General features: G+C 42.3%; 1 pseudogene across 1 annotated transcript; it reads left to right on the forward strand.

Moving 5' to 3' along the window:
* Positions 1-16,714: 16,714 nt before the first annotated feature.
* Positions 16,715-17,021, forward strand: LOC307054954 (transcription and mRNA export factor ENY2-like; annotated as a pseudogene). Its single transcript has one exon. The product of its transcript is annotated as a transcription and mRNA export factor ENY2-like (transcript).
* The last annotated feature ends 1,186 nt before the right edge of the window (positions 17,022-18,207 follow it).

Here is an 18,207-nt window from a genome sequence, read left to right on the forward strand (position 1 = left end):
GCATATGAGGTTTCAGGAACAGTCTAATCTATGACAATAGAAATCAGGATAACAACTATCTCCTGGAGGTGGAGAGCAAAGAGCATTGACTGGGAAGAGAGATGTGGGAGGCCCTGGGTCTCTGGAAATATTCTGTGTCTTGATCTGGGTGGTAGTAACATGGGTGCATATTTATGTAAAAACTCACCGAGCTGCTCTCTTAATTATGTAGTTTATTGGATGTTACACTTCCTGTTTTTAAAAATGGCTTCCTAGGGCTTCCCTGGTGGCGCAGTGGTTGAGAGTCCGCCTGCCAATGCAGGGGACACGGGTTCGTGCCCCGGTCCGGGAAGATCCCACATGCCGCGGAGCGGCTAGGCCCGTGAGCCATGACCGCTGGGCCTGCGCGTCCGGAGGCTGTGCTGTGCAATGGGAGAGGCCACAACAGTGAGAGGCCCGCGTACCACAAAAAAAAAAAAAAAAAAAGCTTCCTGCAAGACATGGCATTTGAAGTGAAACTGGAAAGCAGGACTTCCCTGGTGGCGCAGTGGTTGAGAATCCACCTGCCAATGCAGGGGACACGGGTTCGAGCCCTGGTCCGGGAAGATCCCACATGCCGCGGAGCAACTAAGCCCGTGCGCCACAGCTACTGAGCCTGTGCTCTAGAGCCCGCAAGCCACAACTACAGAGCCCACGTGCTACAACTACTGAAGCCTGTGCGCCTAGAGCCCGTGCTCCGCAACAAGAGAAGCCACCACAATGAGAAGCCCACGCACCGCAACGAAGAGTAGCCCCTGCTCACCACAACTAGAGAAAGCCTGCGCACAGCAACGAAGACCCAACGCAGCCAAAAATAAATAAATAAATTTATAAAAATTTTTTAAAAGCCCAGAAAACTGGAAAGTAGTTTAGACGATTATTATAATCATATATAAAATGCTTACCATATATCAGGCATGCCACTTATTGAGTGCTTATGATATGTTAGACACTGTGCTAAGTGCTATACATATTATTTTATTTAATCTTTACAGTGGTCCTGAGGAGGTAAATATCCTGCCCATTGTACAGATGAGACAACTGAGGTTTCAAGAATGCAGTGACTTGCCTGGATCACACAGGAAGTGGCTTAGCCAGCCCAGGTTTTTCTTGTCGACAAAAATTCAATTAACAATCAAAAAGGAAAAAGAGAATTTTGCTCAAGCCAAACTGAGGGTTGTAACCCAAGAGAGAGACTCTCAGAAGCTCTGAGAACCATTCCACCTGTTAGAAGTCAAAGGCACAGTCATATACATTTTTAAGACAAAGGATCATACATCAAAATGACATACTGACATTTTACATAAAGTTCATCAAAGGCGTGTAGTTCAGGTAAGCACAAACGAAGTGAGCACTAAGTCACCATGACCCCTTACAGAGTTGGGAAAGAATGCCAGTCTTCTAAGAAGTTACATTGCTGGCATCAGAAGAAAAGAAAAAAAAATGATCTCCACAGTCAAGTAGGCACTCCCATCTTTGAGGAGGTCTGGTTAATGCAAAATGCAGATGCACACTGCACGCTAAAGGGGAGGGAGGAGGCCCAAACTGACAGAGAGAGAACTTTAAGTTAAAATTTTCTTGTCCTGCCTTGAAATGTAAATTTTATTTAATCAGCCTGACCCCCAAGTCTAAGCTCTTGGGACCACCTGCTCCCACCTCTCCAGCTCCACGGAGGTGGTGGGACTTGGGTTACAGAGGATGAAGGAGGAGAAACCAGAGATGGCTCTGAGCAGAGGTGGAGGGTACGTGGCTCCTTGCAAAGCTCTGTAATTAATTTTGTTTTTGTAATTTTGTTTTATTATTATTATTTTTTTTTTTTTGACCGCGCCGCATACAGGATCCTAGTTCCCGGACCAGGGACAGAACCGCGCCCCCTGCAGTGGAAGCATGGAGTCTTAACTACTGGGCTGCCAGGGCAGTCCCTGTTTTACTATTCTTAAAGAGGGCCCCCCATATGGTCAGAGCTTCAGGCGCTGGCTCAGAGGGTGTATGGGAGAACAGTTGCCCCATCATTAGATTGCAGAGTGTCACTTAGCAATACCTTAACCCCCATCCCAGCTCCTGACAAGGTGCCCTGAGGTTCTCCTCATCAGATGCACCCCTCCAGCACCAGTGTCTTGTAAAGCAGACCCTGAAAAGCTCTCCATAGCCTGAGGAAAGCAGGGATGCCCGCCCCTCCCAATTCAAACTGAACAGAGGCTGTCTTTCTGGCCCCTCCAGCTTCTTGCCTCCTCTCCGTGCCCCTCCTCCTTTCTTCTCCTTTTGTCTACTGTCTTCCCACCTCGCTTTTCCTCACTCACCCCTCTCCCTCACAGCAGCTGCCTTCCCACCTTATTCCACAGAGAGTCAGGGCCAAGAGCCTTCCCCGCCCTGGTACAGACTGAGCAGGGCACTGAGCCTTGGGGGAACCCAGGGTCCAGCGCTCAGGGTCCTGCCTTGTTGGGTCCCCAGCCAGTCACTTCTTCCCTCTGGACATCAGTTTCCCCACTTCCCATTTAGGCATAACCTTGGTCCCAGGCCCCTTGCCCTGAATCACACCGGCTGTCTCTCCCTCTCTCTGAGTCAGGAAACAGGTAGACAAAGGGGTCCACCTTGGACACCTGACTCCCTTCTCTCTACCTGCCCACCCTGGAGGTATCTCAGGTGCCGTCACTGGGACAGCAGGGGAGGCAGGCTTTGGTCCTGGGTCTGATTGTCCAGAGGCTCAAGGTTCACTGCCCAGACTTTTAGGGCATCCCCATGTGGGGTCCCTTAGTGGGGTCCTCTTAACCCCCAAATCTTTCCCTCCCTCCCTTCCAAGCTGTGACCCTCCCCCAGCTGTTGATAAGCCCCTCCTTAAATGCATCACAGCCGTGACCTATTTTGAAGAGATGTTTAATATACGAAACAAAAATAGCAGTTATTTTGTTGAATGGATCCCCAGCAATCTGAAGCCATCTGTTGGGGCAACCCACCCTGGGGCCTAAAAATGCCTGCCGCCTTCCTTGGCAAAAGCACAACCAGCCCAAGAGCAGTTTGAGCATATTTATAAGCAGCTCTCTGCCCTGTTTTGCTGAAAGGCTGCAAACCCCCCCTGCGCCCCTAGTCCTCCGACTGATGGGGCCTCATGGAGGAGGAGAGGAAGCAGAACTTTGCATTCTGCATCCTGGGTTACAGCTTGCTTTTTCTTCCTTGACATTTCCTTTGATGCTTTAAAAAAAAAAATCAAAAAAAGCACCACCAAAAAACCTCCTTTACTCTGAAGATGAAATCTCCTGCCGTTGGCACTCTTTCTCTAAAATCCACTTCTCACCACCCCACCACCCCTATTGCTGACCCAACTTTTGAACCTTGTCTTGCTAACAGAGTGCCCGTCTCCTTTGAAAAGCAACTTCAAATCCTCTGCCATTGCTATGCCCTTCATCATTCCTAATTCCTGCATTTTCCTCTCTGACTGCTGCAGGGAAATCCTGGAATGATGTAATTGGACTCTAGTGGGGTTGGGTTTTGTGTATTTTTTTTCCTTTACTTTTCATCACCCAGGTAATACAGTACACTTTTATTGTTAAAGGTATCTCAGGACTTCCCTGGTGGCGCAGTGGTTAAGAATCCGCCTGCCAATGCAGGGAACACAGGTTCGAGCCCTGGTCCGGGAAGATCCCACATGCCACGGAGCAACTAAGCCCGTGAGCCACAACTACTGAACCTGAGTGCCACAACTACTGAAGCCTGCACACCTAGAGCCCATGCTCTGCAACAAGAGAAGCCACCGCAATGAGAAGCCCGTGCGCAACGAAGAGTAGCCCCTGCTCGCTGCAACTAGAGAAAAACCCGCATGCAGCAATGAAGGCCCAACACAGCCAAAAATAAATAAATTTTAAAAAAGAATCCTTTAAAAAAAAAAGTATCTCAGTAAGGAAATGAATTCTTCATACTAAAACCACCTGGGACACAGTTAAAGTTGTGCTCAGAGAAAAATTGATAGCCTCAGGGTTTCCCTGGTGGTCCAGTGGTTAAGAATCCACCTTCCAATGCAGGGGATGTGGGTTCGATCCCTGGTCGGAGAACTAAGATCCCACATGCCATGGGGCAACTAAGCCCACGTGCCACAACTACTGAACCCACGAGCTCTGGAGCCCGCGCACCACAACTACAGAGCCCACACGCTCTGGAGTGCACCACAACTAGAGAGAAGCCCGCGTGCCACAATGAAAGATCCCACATGCTGCAACTAAGACCCGATGCAGCCAAAAATAAATAAAAAATAAGTTAATTAATTTCAAAAAAGAAAGAAAATTGATAGCCTTAAATACTTTTATTATTAATATTGGGTTGGCCAAAAAGTTCATTTGGGTTTTTCCGTAAGATGTTATGGAAAAGCCCCAATGAACATTTTGGCCAGCCCAAATAAAAGCCCCAAAGCAACTGAATCAAATACTCAACCTAAGAAATTAGAAAAATAGCAATAAAATAAAAGAAGAGGGGAGAATGAGATGAAAGCTGACAGAAATAATATAGGAAAAAATATGAAAAAGATAAATAAAATTTGTTTGAAAAGACAAAATGAGAAAAATCTTAACTAAAGGCAAGTCAAAGCAAAGGGAGAAAGCAAAAATATGCAACTTTATCCAAAGATGACATACAGGGAATTCCCTGGTGGTCCAGTGGCTGTCTCCATGCTCCCAATGCAGGGGGCTGGGGTTCGATCCCTGGTCAGGGAACTAGATCCCACATACCACAACTAAGAGTTTGCATGCCACAACTAGAGATTCCTCATGCTGCAACTAAAAGATCCCGCATGTGGCAACAAAGATCCCACGTGCCACAACTAAGACCCAGTACAGCCAAATAAATAAATAAATAAATATTTTGAAAAATTTACAAAAAAAAAAGAAGACATACAGATGACCAAGAGGCACGTGGAAAGATGCTCAACATAACTAATTATTAGAGAAATGCAAATGAAAACTACAATGAAGTATCACCTCACACCTGTCAGAATGGCCATCAGCAAAAAATCTGCAAATAATAAATGCTGAAGAGGGTGTGGAGAAAAGGGAACCCTCTTGCACTGTTGGTGGGAATGTAAATTGATACAGCCACTATGGAGAACAGTATGGAGGTTCCTTAAAAAACCAAAAATAGAAGTACCATATGACCCAGCAATCCCACTACTGGGCATATACCCTGAGGAAACCATAATTCAAAAAGACACATGCATCCCAATGTTCATTGCAGCACTATTTTCAATAGCCAGATCATGGAAGCAACCTAAATGTCCATCGACAGATGAATGGATAAAGAAGATGTGGTACATATATACAATGGAATACTACTCAGCCATAAAAAGGAACAAAACTGGGTCATTTTTAGAGAGGTGGATGGACGTAGAGACTGTCATACAGAGTGAAGTAAGTCAGAAAGAGAAAAACAAATATATATTAATGCACGCATATGGAATCTAGAAAAATAGTACAGATGAACCTGTTTGCAAGGCAGAAATAGAGACACAGACATAGAGAACAAACGTATGGACACCAAGGGGGGAAAGGAGGGGTGGGATGAACTGGGAGATTGGGATTGACATATATACACTACTATGTATAAAGTAGGTAACTAATGAGAACTTGCTGTGTAGCACAGGGAACTCTACTCAGTGCTCTGTGGTAACCTAAATGGGAAGGAAATCCAAAAAAGAGGGGAGGTATGTATATATGTATGTGTATATATATATATATATATATATATATATACACACACACACACACACACACAAATATAGCTGATTCACTTCGCTGTACAGCAGAAACTAACACAACATTGTAAAGCAACTATACCCCAATTTAAAAAAATATGCAACTTTAGGAATGAGAAAGGCAGTATAAACACAAATATGGATGTCATTAAAGTAATGATTTAAAATATTGTGGTAATAAGTTGAAGTAACCAAAGGAAATATGATTTTTCAGCAAAATATAAACTATCAAAATTGAGCTAGGAAGTAGAAAATTTTAACAGACTAAGAACCATGGAAGAGATTAGAAAGATAAGTAAGGTGATTGCATTCTGATGGAGAAATTTTTCATATATTGAGGTATGGGGACGTCATTTTGGCTTATGCATGCTTCACCCTGAACTTTGTGTGAAGTAAAACAGCTTGACTCAAGGCCTGTCAAACACACACAGTACATCTACTTTAATCGTTAAGGTAAAGAATATCTGTGTGGAAAATGAGAATATGGCATTCATGCTGACACTCCCTTGGAGATAAGCTTCCCTTCCCAGACACCAGGGTCCTGCTGTCTCGCTGTGTACACTAAATCTACCTCTATTCAAACCTTGAAGGAATGTAGTCCCGTCAAGGTGATGTATGTTTTTTGTTCTGTAAGGCAGAAAATTATGCTGGAAACCATGCTTCAACAGAGCAGTCCTCAGAGCTACTGAGAGGCTCCTCCTGGGCTTTCATCCTCAGCTTGGCGTGAATCAAACTCTTTCCTATTCTTTATTATGAATTGATTATTGATGATTTCTGTTGACATTGCTTGGCATAGGCTGCAGGATATCAGAGAAACCCACCTGTGGTCACATGGGGTCTACTTTGGACCAGCTCTCAGTACCAAGCACAAGCCCCTCGAGCTCCAGGCTTCACAGCACCCTTCAGGTGCTTGGGTGTGTTCTTCCTGGTATCTGGACCTCATTCTGGACAGTCCTGAGTTGTTGTTTTTAATTGAAGTAAAACTGATTTACAATATTATGTTAATTTCAGGTGTACAGCAAAGTGATTCAGTTATACATATATATGTATATATCTATATTCTTTTTTTAAAAATTCTTTTCCATTTTAGTTTATTACAAGATATTGAATATAGATTCCTGTGCTATTCAGTAGATCCTTGTCGTTTATCTATTTTATATATGTTAGTGTGCATCTGTTAATCCCATCAGACAGTCCTGAGTTTTATCTGAGCTGTTAAAATTTTAAGACTTGGAGTCTTAAGGGAGTACCAATACATTTCCTGGGTGGAAGGGACCTAGGAGGAATTTCCTAGGCAGGGACCTGGGGGGGATTTCCTACACAGGGAAATCCTAGAAGGAACTTTGGAGTGAACTGGGTTGGATGGCCTTATTTAATATGGCTTAAATTGGAAAGATTGTGTACATATGGTCTGAACAAACTATTTGACAACAAAACAAAAAATTGAACCTATTTGTCTCTGAAGAAAAGGGATATTTGCTCCTTGTGGGCACAACGTATCCTCAGGCAACTAAGAACCTAGTGGAAGTATCTGAGGATTAATCCTGGTGATGAGTAGTGGTCCCACAGGGAAACCCATCATAACACTTTAAGTTATTTACGGCTCTCCCAGGGACACACACACAAACTGGTCATTCAGTGCTCAGAGCCCCCGCTGTGGATTTAGACTGCCAGCTAGAGAAACTGAGATGCGGAAGAGCAGAACCAACTCAAGGGTGACACCTTGAGGAGCTAAGCTCATAAGCAAAACACTTCTGACCTTAGAAATTGTTCAGACTTTATAAAAAGACAAAACTGAAAGAAAATGGGAAGTCGTGCTTCTAAAGCTGAGCAGCTCCTGGACGGGCAGCCACCCACTGGAACTCCGACTGGCTTCATGTACAATACCTATGGAGCCCACACATGCAAGTACCTGGTAAAATGGGAAGATCTAACAAAAGATAGCTTACCTCTTTAGTGGTCAAAATGGAGAACGTTCTACTTACCAAAATTAGTTTACTTACATGCACAATGGAAAAAAGCTGACTATAAAATTACACAGACAGAACGGGAAGCATATTTCCATTGGTACTTAGAAGCTTCCAAGCGTGGTAATGATACAATGGCATCTTTACAGGAAACTACCCGAAAGTTATTAGAAACTGTTGTTAAATTGGAGAAAAGCTGAGAAGCTACCCTCTCCCCTTCTCCTCCTCCTTCCCCTCCTTCAGCAACTTTCTGAACTTCTATACCCTGACTTGTCTGCTTTACCTCCTCCTGCACCTTTAAAGGAGAAGCCTATACTGGAAGAGGTGACCGTGCACTTATGATACTCCCTGCACTAGAACTGAACTTAAAAATTTAACTAAGGATTTCCCAGACCCTTTACAAGATCCTTTAGGGTTTGCTGGAGAATTCTATCTGACTGTTAGGACATATGAACCAGGATAGTCAGATTTATATCAGCTTGTGCATTTGCTGGTATCCAAAAGTAAAGCCAGAGGATGAATATAAGAGGCAGAATGGAAGGTGCCTATAGAAGATTTTCACAAGCGTGAGCCTGTAGATCTTCACAGGTGTAGAGAACTTGCTCATAGCTTGTACCAAGCCATTCTCAAAAGTTTTCCTAAGAAAATAGGTTGGACAAAGATCCACCAATGTAAACCAAAGCCCGGAGAAACTATTTTTGATTATTTTGAGAGGTTTAAGAAAATCTGTAAACAGCACTCCGGAATGGCCTCTGAAAGGTTTCAAAATCATCAAAATGATCCAGTTCTAAATTCAATCTTTTAAAAAGGATTAGGTGAAGAATTAGCAAAGCTAGTTAAAAGGCATGAACTGAACAGGGCCACAATACATATTAACACGCTTGTCACTATTGCAGACAAGCTCTCTAAAACCTTCCAAAAGAAAGGGAAAGAGTCACTAAAGGCAAGAATGTACAACTGCAACAGCTTAGTGGCCCTACGAAAACACCTTTTTCTAACTCTGGCCAAAAACCAAATGACCGCACTTGTTTTTATTGCAAAAGACCTGGTCATTTCCAACTTGACTGCCATACATTTAAATGGGATTTGGAACACAGCAAAACTAAAAAGAAATAGCGGAGCTCCGAGGATCATGCAAGGGTATTCCCCCTCCTCCTCCTCCTCCTCAATATGTCAGGGGAAATCAAAACAACAATTGGAGGGGAAACTTCAAAAGCCCTTGTAGACGCTGGGGCTGCTGTATCGGTTCTTAACCCTACCCTTATTCATTGTCCTCTCCCTCGGAGTAAACAATCAATTCAAATAGTAGAGGTTTCTAATTTATTTTCGCAAGTTTTAAAAGCAGAGCCCATAAGCTTTCAGTTAGGAACTATCACAGGGAAACGTGTTTCTTCTAGTAAAATGTGCCATGATTCATTCGATAGAATGAGACCTTTTAGAAGCCTACAATCCTCCTATAGCCTTTTCACAAAAAGGTGAAATGCTTCTAGACTTTTAAAATTGGGATGCTGATCCAGATCTGTTACTGAAACATTGATGGCTATAAAAATCAGTGGCTCAAACAGACCAAGAAAATAATTGATGACCTGTTATCACAAGTGCCTAAAGAATTATAGTCATCTTCTGATACAAATAGATGGAGAGATATACCATGCTCCTGGATTGGAAGAATCAATATTGTGAAAATGGCTCTACTACCCAAAGCAATCTACAGATTCAATGCAATCCCTATCAAACTACCACTGGCATTTTGCACAGAACTAGAACAAAAAATTTCAAAATTTGTTTGGAAAAACAAAAGACCCCGAATAGCCAAAGCAATCTTGAGAACGAAAAACGGAGCTGGAGGAATCAGGCTCCCTGACTTCAGACTATACTACAAAGCTACAGTAATCAAGACAGTGTGGTACTGGCACAAAAACAGAAAGATAGATCAATGGAACAGGATAGAAAGCCCAGAGATAAACCCATGCACATATGGTCAACTTATCTTTGATAAAGGAGGCAGGAATGTACAGTGGAGAAAGGACAGCCTCTTCAATAAATGGTGCTGGGAAAACTGGACAGGGACATGTAAAAGTATGAGATTAGATCATTCCCTGACACCATACACAAAAATAAGCTCAAAATGGATTAAAGACCTAAATGTAAGGCCAGACACTATCAAACTCTTAGAGGAAAACATAGGCAGAACACTCTATGACATAAATCACAGCAAGATCCTTTTGGACCCACCTCCTAGAGAAATGGAAATAAAAACAAAGATAAACAAATGGGACCTAATGAAACTTCAAAGCTTTTGCACAGCAAAGGAAACCATAAACAAGACCAAAAGACAACCCTCAGAATGGGAGAAAATATTTGCAAATGAAGCAACTGACAAAGGATTAATCTCCAAAATTTATAAGCAGCTCATGCAGCTCAATAGCAAAAAAACAAACAACCCAATCCAAAAATGGGCAGAAGACTTAAATAGGCATTTCTCCAAAGAAGATATACAGACTGCCAACAAACACATGAAAGAATGCTCAACATCATTAATCATTAGAGAAATGCAAATCAAAACTACAATGAGATATCATCTCACACCAGTCAGAATGGCCATCATCAAGAAATCTAGAAACAATAAATGCTGCAGAGGGTGTGGAGAAAAGGGAACACTCTTGCACTGCTGGTGGGAATGTGAATTGGTACAGCCACTTTGGAGAACAGTATGGAGGTTCCTTAAAAAACTAAAAATAGAACTACCATATGACCCAGCAATCCCACTACTAGGCATATACCCTGAGAAAACCATAATTCAAAAAGAGACATGTACCAAAATGTTCATAGCAGCTCTATTCACAATAGCCCGGAGATGGAAACAACCTAAGTGTCCATCATCGGATGAATGGATAAAGAAGATATATACAATATATACAATGGAATATTACTCAGCCATAAAAAGAAACGAAACTGAGCTATTTGTAATGAGGTGGATAGACCTAGAGTCTGTCATACAGTGTGAAGTAAGTCAGAAAGAGAAAGACAAATACTGTATGCTAACACATATATATGGAATTTAAGAAAAAAAAATGTCATGAAGAACCTAGGGGTAAAACAGGAATAAAGACACAGACCTACTTGAGAATGGACTTGAGGATATGGGGAGGGGGAAGGGTAAGCTGTGACAAAGCGAAAGAGAGGCATGGACATATATACAGTACCAAACGTAAGGTAGATAGATAGTGGGAAGCAGCCACATAGCACGGGGAGATCAGCTCAGTGCTTTGTGACCGCCTGGAGGGGTGGGATGGGGAGGGTGGGAGGGAGGGAGACACAGGAGGGAAGGGATGTGGGAACAGATGTATATGTATGACTGATTCACTTTGTTATAAAGCAGAAACTAATAAAAAAAAAACAATGAAAAAAAAAAGAATTATAGTCATCTTCTTCCTCAGATATTAGAAAAATTAAATTGGCTACTCATGTTAAGGCAACTGCTAATAACTTTAAGCCTCTACCTGATATTCAACAATATCCACTTAAATCAGAGGCATTAACTGGAATTATTTAGGAATTTCTTAAGAAGGGACTTGTAATTCCTTGTACTAGTCCTTGTAAAACACCTATCCTACCAGTGAGAGAGCCAAATGGGAAAGGCTGGAGCTTTGTTCAAGATCTGAGAGCTAGAAATAATGTTGTGATTCCCTGACATCCTTGTGGTCCCAAACTCACACACACTGCTCCCAGCCATTCCAGCTGATAGCTATTTTTTAGTAACTGATTTATGCAGCACCTTCTTTAGTATCCCTGTGGGAAAAGATAATATCTTTTTGCCTTCACCTGGGGAGATCATCAATATACCTGGACAGTCATGCCACAGGGCTATACTGAAAGTCCTACTTACTTTTCTCAAATACTCAAGGCTGATTTAGCTAATGTAGATTTTCCTAATGATGCCACCTTAATTCAATATATAGATGACTTGCTTTTATGTTCCAAAACTAAATTAGATTCCCAAAAGGACACCATCTATTTCAACAATTAGCATCAAAGGAATATAAGGTGTCCAAAGATAAACTCCAATTTTGTTTACCTATTGTAAAACATTTGGGCCACTTAATGTTTAAGGATGAACTATTGATTGAGTCTGAAAGAATTAAAGGAATTCTGGCTTTTTCACTCCCCAAAAGAAACAAACAATAAAAAACAACGGAGAGGATTTCTGGGACTAACTGGATACTGCAGGGATTGGGTACCTAACTTTTCACTTATTACTCAACCTTTATATGTATTACTTAAGTCTGACCAGCCTGATCTGATTGAATGGATGCCAAAAGGAAAAGCTGTCCTAAGCACCTTAAAGTCCATCTTAACTCCGGCTTTGAGACTCCCTAGTTATAACTAGCCATTTTTTCCCTTCGTACATGAAGATAAAGGAAGTGCTATAGGTGGGTTAACTGAAAAACATGGTGATCAACACTGACCCACTGGACATTACTGTCAGCAATTAGACTCAATAGCAAAAGGACTTCTACCTTATATAAGGGCTCTTTCAGCAATGGGTCTCTTTTGTAAGGCTATTGAAGAAATAGTAATGGGGTCTCCTTTAACTCTTTATGTCCCATACTCAGTTGAGTCTCTTCTAAACTCTCACCACACTCAGCACTATTCTATAAGCTGAATAGCTTCTGATGAAGCATTGTTACTCTGTGCACCTAATATTTCCTTAGTTCGATGTAATAACCTTAATCCTGCAACTTTGCTTCCAACACTACAGGAAGAAAACAACCACAGATTATTAATAGATTATCTTCTTGCTCCTAGGAATGACTTACAAGAAACTCTTATCGATAATGCTGATTTAATTAGGATTACAGATTGATGAAATAAGATTCATATTTTAAGACAAGAAAAATCCAAACATAAAATTTTCTCTATGCCGGTTTGGGCCTCCTCCCTTCCCTTTAGTGTGCAATGTGCATCTGCATTATACATTAACCAGACCTCCCCAATGGCAGAAATACCTGCTCAACCATAAAGATCAATTTTTTTCTTCTTCTATGTAGAAGATAACATTCCTTGCTCAATCCTGTAAGGAGTCCCAACAACTCACCACTCACCTAGTACATGCAGATCTGGACTATGTATCTTTGGTGAACTTTATGTAAAATGCCAATATGTCATTCTGATATATGATCCTTTATCTCAAAAATGTATATTACTGTTCTCTCAACTTCTTGTGGGTGGAATAGTTCTCAGAGACTGTCTCTGAGAGACTGTCTCCTGGGTTATAATCCTCAGGTTGGCTTTAATAAAATTCTCTATTTCTTTCTTAGATTGACCATTGATTAATTTTTCATCAACAAGATGAATCCTACTTAAAGGAAGAGCAGAGACATTACTGAGCTGGATATGCAGTAATGGTCACAGTAGACCTAATTGAAAGCTCTTATTTACCAGAAACAAAGTCAGCACAACAACCAAATTAGTTACCTTACCTGAGCTTGTCAACTGTATAAAGACCAGGTAACAAATATTTATATTGATAGTCGTTACGCCTTTGGAGTGGCAAACAAATTTGAAATGCTATGGAAACAATGAGGGGTTTTAACCTTTTGGGGACAGCCTACAAAAAATGGAAAAGAGGTTGCAGAGTTATTAAATGCTATACAACTACCAGTATAGTTGGCAATTATTTAAAACACCAGGGCAGGGCTTTCCTGGTGGCGCAGTGGTTGAGAGTCCGCCTGCCGATGCAGGGGACACGGGTTCGTGCCCCGGTCCAGGAAGATCCCATGTGCAGCGGAGCGGCTGGGCCCGTGAGCCGTGGCTGCTGAGCCTGCGCGTCCGGAGCCTGTGCTCCGCAACGGGAGAGGCCACAACAGTGAGAGGCCCGCGTACCGCAAAAAAAAAATAAAATTAAATTAAAAAAAAATTAAATAAAACACCAGGGCATTCAAAATCTGACTCTATGGAAGCTAAAGGGAATCAGCTTGTTGATGCTGCAGCCAACAGACAGCTTTAAAAACTCATCCTGAGGCTTCCCTGGTGGCAAAGTGGTTGAGAGTCTGCCTGCCGATGCAGGGGACGCGGGTTCGTGCCGCGCTCCGGGAGGATCCCACATGCCGCGGAGCGGCTGGGCCCGTGAGCCATGGGCCGCTGGGCCTGTGCGTCCGGAGCCTGTGCTCCGCAACGGGAGAGGCCACAACCGTGAGAGGCCCGTGTACCGCAAAAAAAAAAAAAAAAAAAGGGAGTAAAAACTCATCCTGTTCAGCCTCAAGATGTCCACTGCTCTCTGTTAACCCTGCTAACCCAGTAAAAGATTTCCTTCTACAGGCTCAAGAAATTGCCACTAAAGAAGAGAAACAGATATGGCAACAAAAAGGGGGAATTTTTGGCCCTGTCACACAAAAAAAACTATAGTGCCTGTTGAAGCACAATTGCCATTACTCCAGAATGTACATTATTTAACTCATTGGGTACCTGAGAAGATGGTCTTATGGAGAGAACAATATTTTTGGAAATTTTCTCCCATGGTGGCTCATAAAGTATATACTCACTCTACTACATGCCCTAAATACAATTCTGAAAAACCATTTCATGGGTCACAAGGCCACTTGCCCCTTCTTAAGGGACCCTTTGAGGTATGACAATTGGACTTTGTCCAAATGTCACCATCTCAAGGATATAAATATATCTTCGTAATGATCTGCATGTTTTTACACTAGGTTGAAGCTTTTCCCTGCAGGAGATCAATGGCTTTAACAGTGGGTAAATTGTTATTGGAAAGGGTAATTCCTGTTTGGGGAATTCCTTCCAAGTTACATAGTGACCAGGGAACTCACTTTACCAGACAAATAATTAAATCTATTTGTAACATTTGGCCAATAATGCAGCATTTTCACTGCACTTATCGTCCCCAATCTTCAGGACTGGCAGAAAGAAATAACAGCACTATCAAAACTCAACTGGCAAAACTTTCAGAAGCATTTAATCTCTCATGGCCAAAAGCTCTTCTGCTAGTGCTTCTCAACCTTAGATCTTCACCTCTTGGTAAACATCAGCTATCTCCTTTTGAAATAATAGCAGGATGGCTTATGTGACTGCATGAGAGAATATATGAACCAACCTTACTCAACAGAGATATATTACATTGTTGTCAGGGTCTTATTAAGGCACTTAAAGGAAATGAAAAGTTGGTAGGTAATTTCTTTCACAGTGAGTTCTCAGGAGTCTAAGACGTTAAGGATCATGGATTATAACCTGGAGATTTTGTCTATTGGAAAAGACATCAAATAAAAGATTCTTTGCAGCCATGTTGGAAAGGACCTTATCTGGTATTATTAACTAATCTATGCACTGCCAAACTAAAAGGCATAGACTTGTGGATTCACATCTCTCATTTAAAAAAGTCCCCTCTCTAGTGGTTAAGAATCACCTGCCCATATACCTTGAGAAAACCATAATTCAAAAAGAGTCATGTACCAAAATGTTCATTGCAGCTCTATTTACAATAGCCAGGAGATGGAAGCAACCTAAGTGTCCATCATCAGATGAATGGATAAAGAAGATGTGGCACATACATACAATGGAATATTACTCGGCCATAAAAAGAAAAAAAATTGAGTTATTTGTAGTGAGGTGGCTAGACCTAGAGTCTGTCATACAGAGTGAAGTAAGTCAGAAAGAGAAAGACAAATACTGTATGCTAACACATATATATGGAATTTAAGAAAAAAAAATGTCATGAAGACCCTAGGGTAAGACGGGAATAAAGACACAGACCTACTAGAGAATGGACTTGAGGATATGGGGAGGGGGAAGGGTAAGCTGTGACAAAGTGAGAGAGTGGCATGGACATATATACACTACCAAACGTAAAATAGATAGCTAGTGGGAAGCAGCCGCATGGTACAGGGAGATCAGCTCGGTGGTTTGTGACCACCTAGAGGGGTGGGATAGGGAGGGTGGGTGGGAGACGCAAGAGGGAGGGGATATGGGAACATATGTATATGTATAACTGATTCACTTTTTTATAAAGCAGAAACTAACACACCATTGTAAAGCAATTATACTCCAATAAAGATGTAAAAAAAAAAAAAAAAAGAATCACTTGCCAATGCAAGGGACACAGGTTTGATCCTTGGTCCAGGAAGATCCCACATGCTGCGGAGCAACTAAGCCCATGTGCCACAACTACTGAAGCCCATGTGCCTAGAGCCCGTGCTCCACAACAAGAGAAGCCACCACAATGAGAAGCCTGCACACCTCAACGAAGATTAGCCGCGGCTCGCCACAACTAGAGAAAGCCCACACACAGCAGTGAAGACCCAATGCAGCCAAAAATGAAATAAATAAATAAATTTATTAAAAAAATAAAAATAAAAAAGCTCCCTCCACCTGAATGGGCTTCAACCCCTGTTTCTGACACCCAGCTTCAATGGACAAGCACCACCAAGCAAAGACGAGAAGAAAATGACAGCGGTAGCAGACAGCTAACCCAAGAGTCTGGACCAGGCCTGTAACCCCCAACCTTGTCAATACTTTTGGACTTAAAAAAATTTTTTTTGTTTATGTGTACGTTACCTATACTCTTGACCTCATTACAGTCACAGTCAACAAGGCTTTTCCCCTTTCCCCCATGTTTTCTTTTTTTTCTGTTTTTGTTTTTTTTTTTTTTTTTTGCGGTACATGGGCCTCTCACTGCTGCAGCCTCTCCCCGTTGTGGAGCACAGGCCCCGGATGCTCAGGCCCAGCATCCATGGCTCACGGGCCCAGCCGCTCTGTGGCATGTGGGATCCTCCCAGACCGGGGCACGAACCTGTGTCCCCCGCATCGGCAGGCGGACTCACCCACTGCGCCACCAGGGAAGCCCTCCCCCTCCATGTTTTCTTTAATCTTAAAGCTTCTCCTGGGGTCTAGGTCCGGGCAGCCAAAGAATGTTGTAGGTAACAGTAATCCCTGCAAGGGTCATTTCATCGCTGGGAAGGGACGGCCCTTGCCCGCGGTGATGGTGGTTAGCAAGATGAACAAAGATGTGCAGGTGAGAGCAGCAATTAACCAAAAGCTGATAGAAACTGGAGAGAGAGAACTCCTCAAAGAGTTACTGAGAGCTAAATTAATTGAATGTGGCTGGAAGGATCAGTTGAAGGCACACTGTAAAGAGGTAATTAAAGAAAAAGTACTAGAACACGTTACTGTTGATGACTTGGTGGCTGAAATCACACCAAAAGGCAGAGCCCTGGTACCTGATGGTGTAAAGAAGGATCTCCTACAAAGAATTAAGAAGATTCCTTGCTCAGCACGCCAGCCTTTAAGATTGAATTAGATTGTGTTGTTTTGTGGTTTTATTTCTGAAAGTAAAATTGACATAAATTAGGAATTGATTTCCCAAAATGAAATCCTTTTTTTGTATGATGGTATACAGTTTTCAGTAATGATGTATACAGTTGTATTGATTTTTTTTCCTAAATGTGTTTTTTTGTTTTTTTGTTTTTGCGGTACACGGGCCTCCCACTGTTGTGGCCTCTCCCGGTGCGGAGCACAGGCTCCGGACGCGCAGGCTCACGGGCCCAGCCGCTCTGCGGCATGTGGGATCTTCCCGGACTGGGGCACGAACCCGTGTCCCCCGCATCGGCAGGCGGACTCTCAACCACTGTGCCACCAGGGAAGCCCTAAATGTGTTATTTTAATAAATATCTCATGAATGAAGAAAAAAAGCTTCTCCTAATTTCTCTATTGTCTTGCATCTGTATAATTCACTGTCATCCTTGGAAAGGCAATGTTATTGTACAAATGTCACAGTCTCTTGCCTCCTCTGGAAATTTTTCCAAATGCTGGATATGTCACCATTCCCCTACTGGGTCCTTTGTAAAATATAATGACCCCATAGTTGTGCCCATAACCAATTTTACCACTATGCTTAACTTTACTGTGATTCACAGAAAAGAACTCTCAGATCACGTACCACGTTCATATCTTTACCCAGTCTTCTCCTGTCCCTTGCTTGTTCCTGACCCCACTAGAAACAATCCCAGAGGACACTGGGGGGCCCACATGTAACCAATCTGATGCTTATGGCCATGATATTAATCAAAATGTCTTCACAAAACATTACAATTTGCAAGGTCAGTGCCACTTATTTCTCTTTCCCATCCTCTACACTATACTTACTGACAACCTGTTACAATAAGGCTGATAGCAAATATAATTCTCCTTTATGCAATGGGATTAGAACTTGACATACTTGGATTAACGGAGGGCTCACTCCTCTTCCTACTTGTAAGGTCAATTTGACTGATTGGAAACTCCCATATACTAACCCATGGTTAGAAAATTTGGGTTACATACCTTCCAAAAAAGACTCAACACCTGGAGTACTATGTGCCTCTAAAGGATTTATATTTGTTTGTGGGTGTGATAACTGGCCCTGGGCACGTGAATGTTTAGACAGTTGGAGAATGGGAGGAACCTGCCTGCTGGGATATTTGACTCCTCTATTTA

The sequence above is a fragment of the Hyperoodon ampullatus genome, assembly GCF_949752795.1.
Source record: "Hyperoodon ampullatus genome assembly, chromosome: 6".
Classification (NCBI taxonomy): Eukaryota; Metazoa; Chordata; class Mammalia; order Artiodactyla; family Ziphiidae; genus Hyperoodon; species Hyperoodon ampullatus.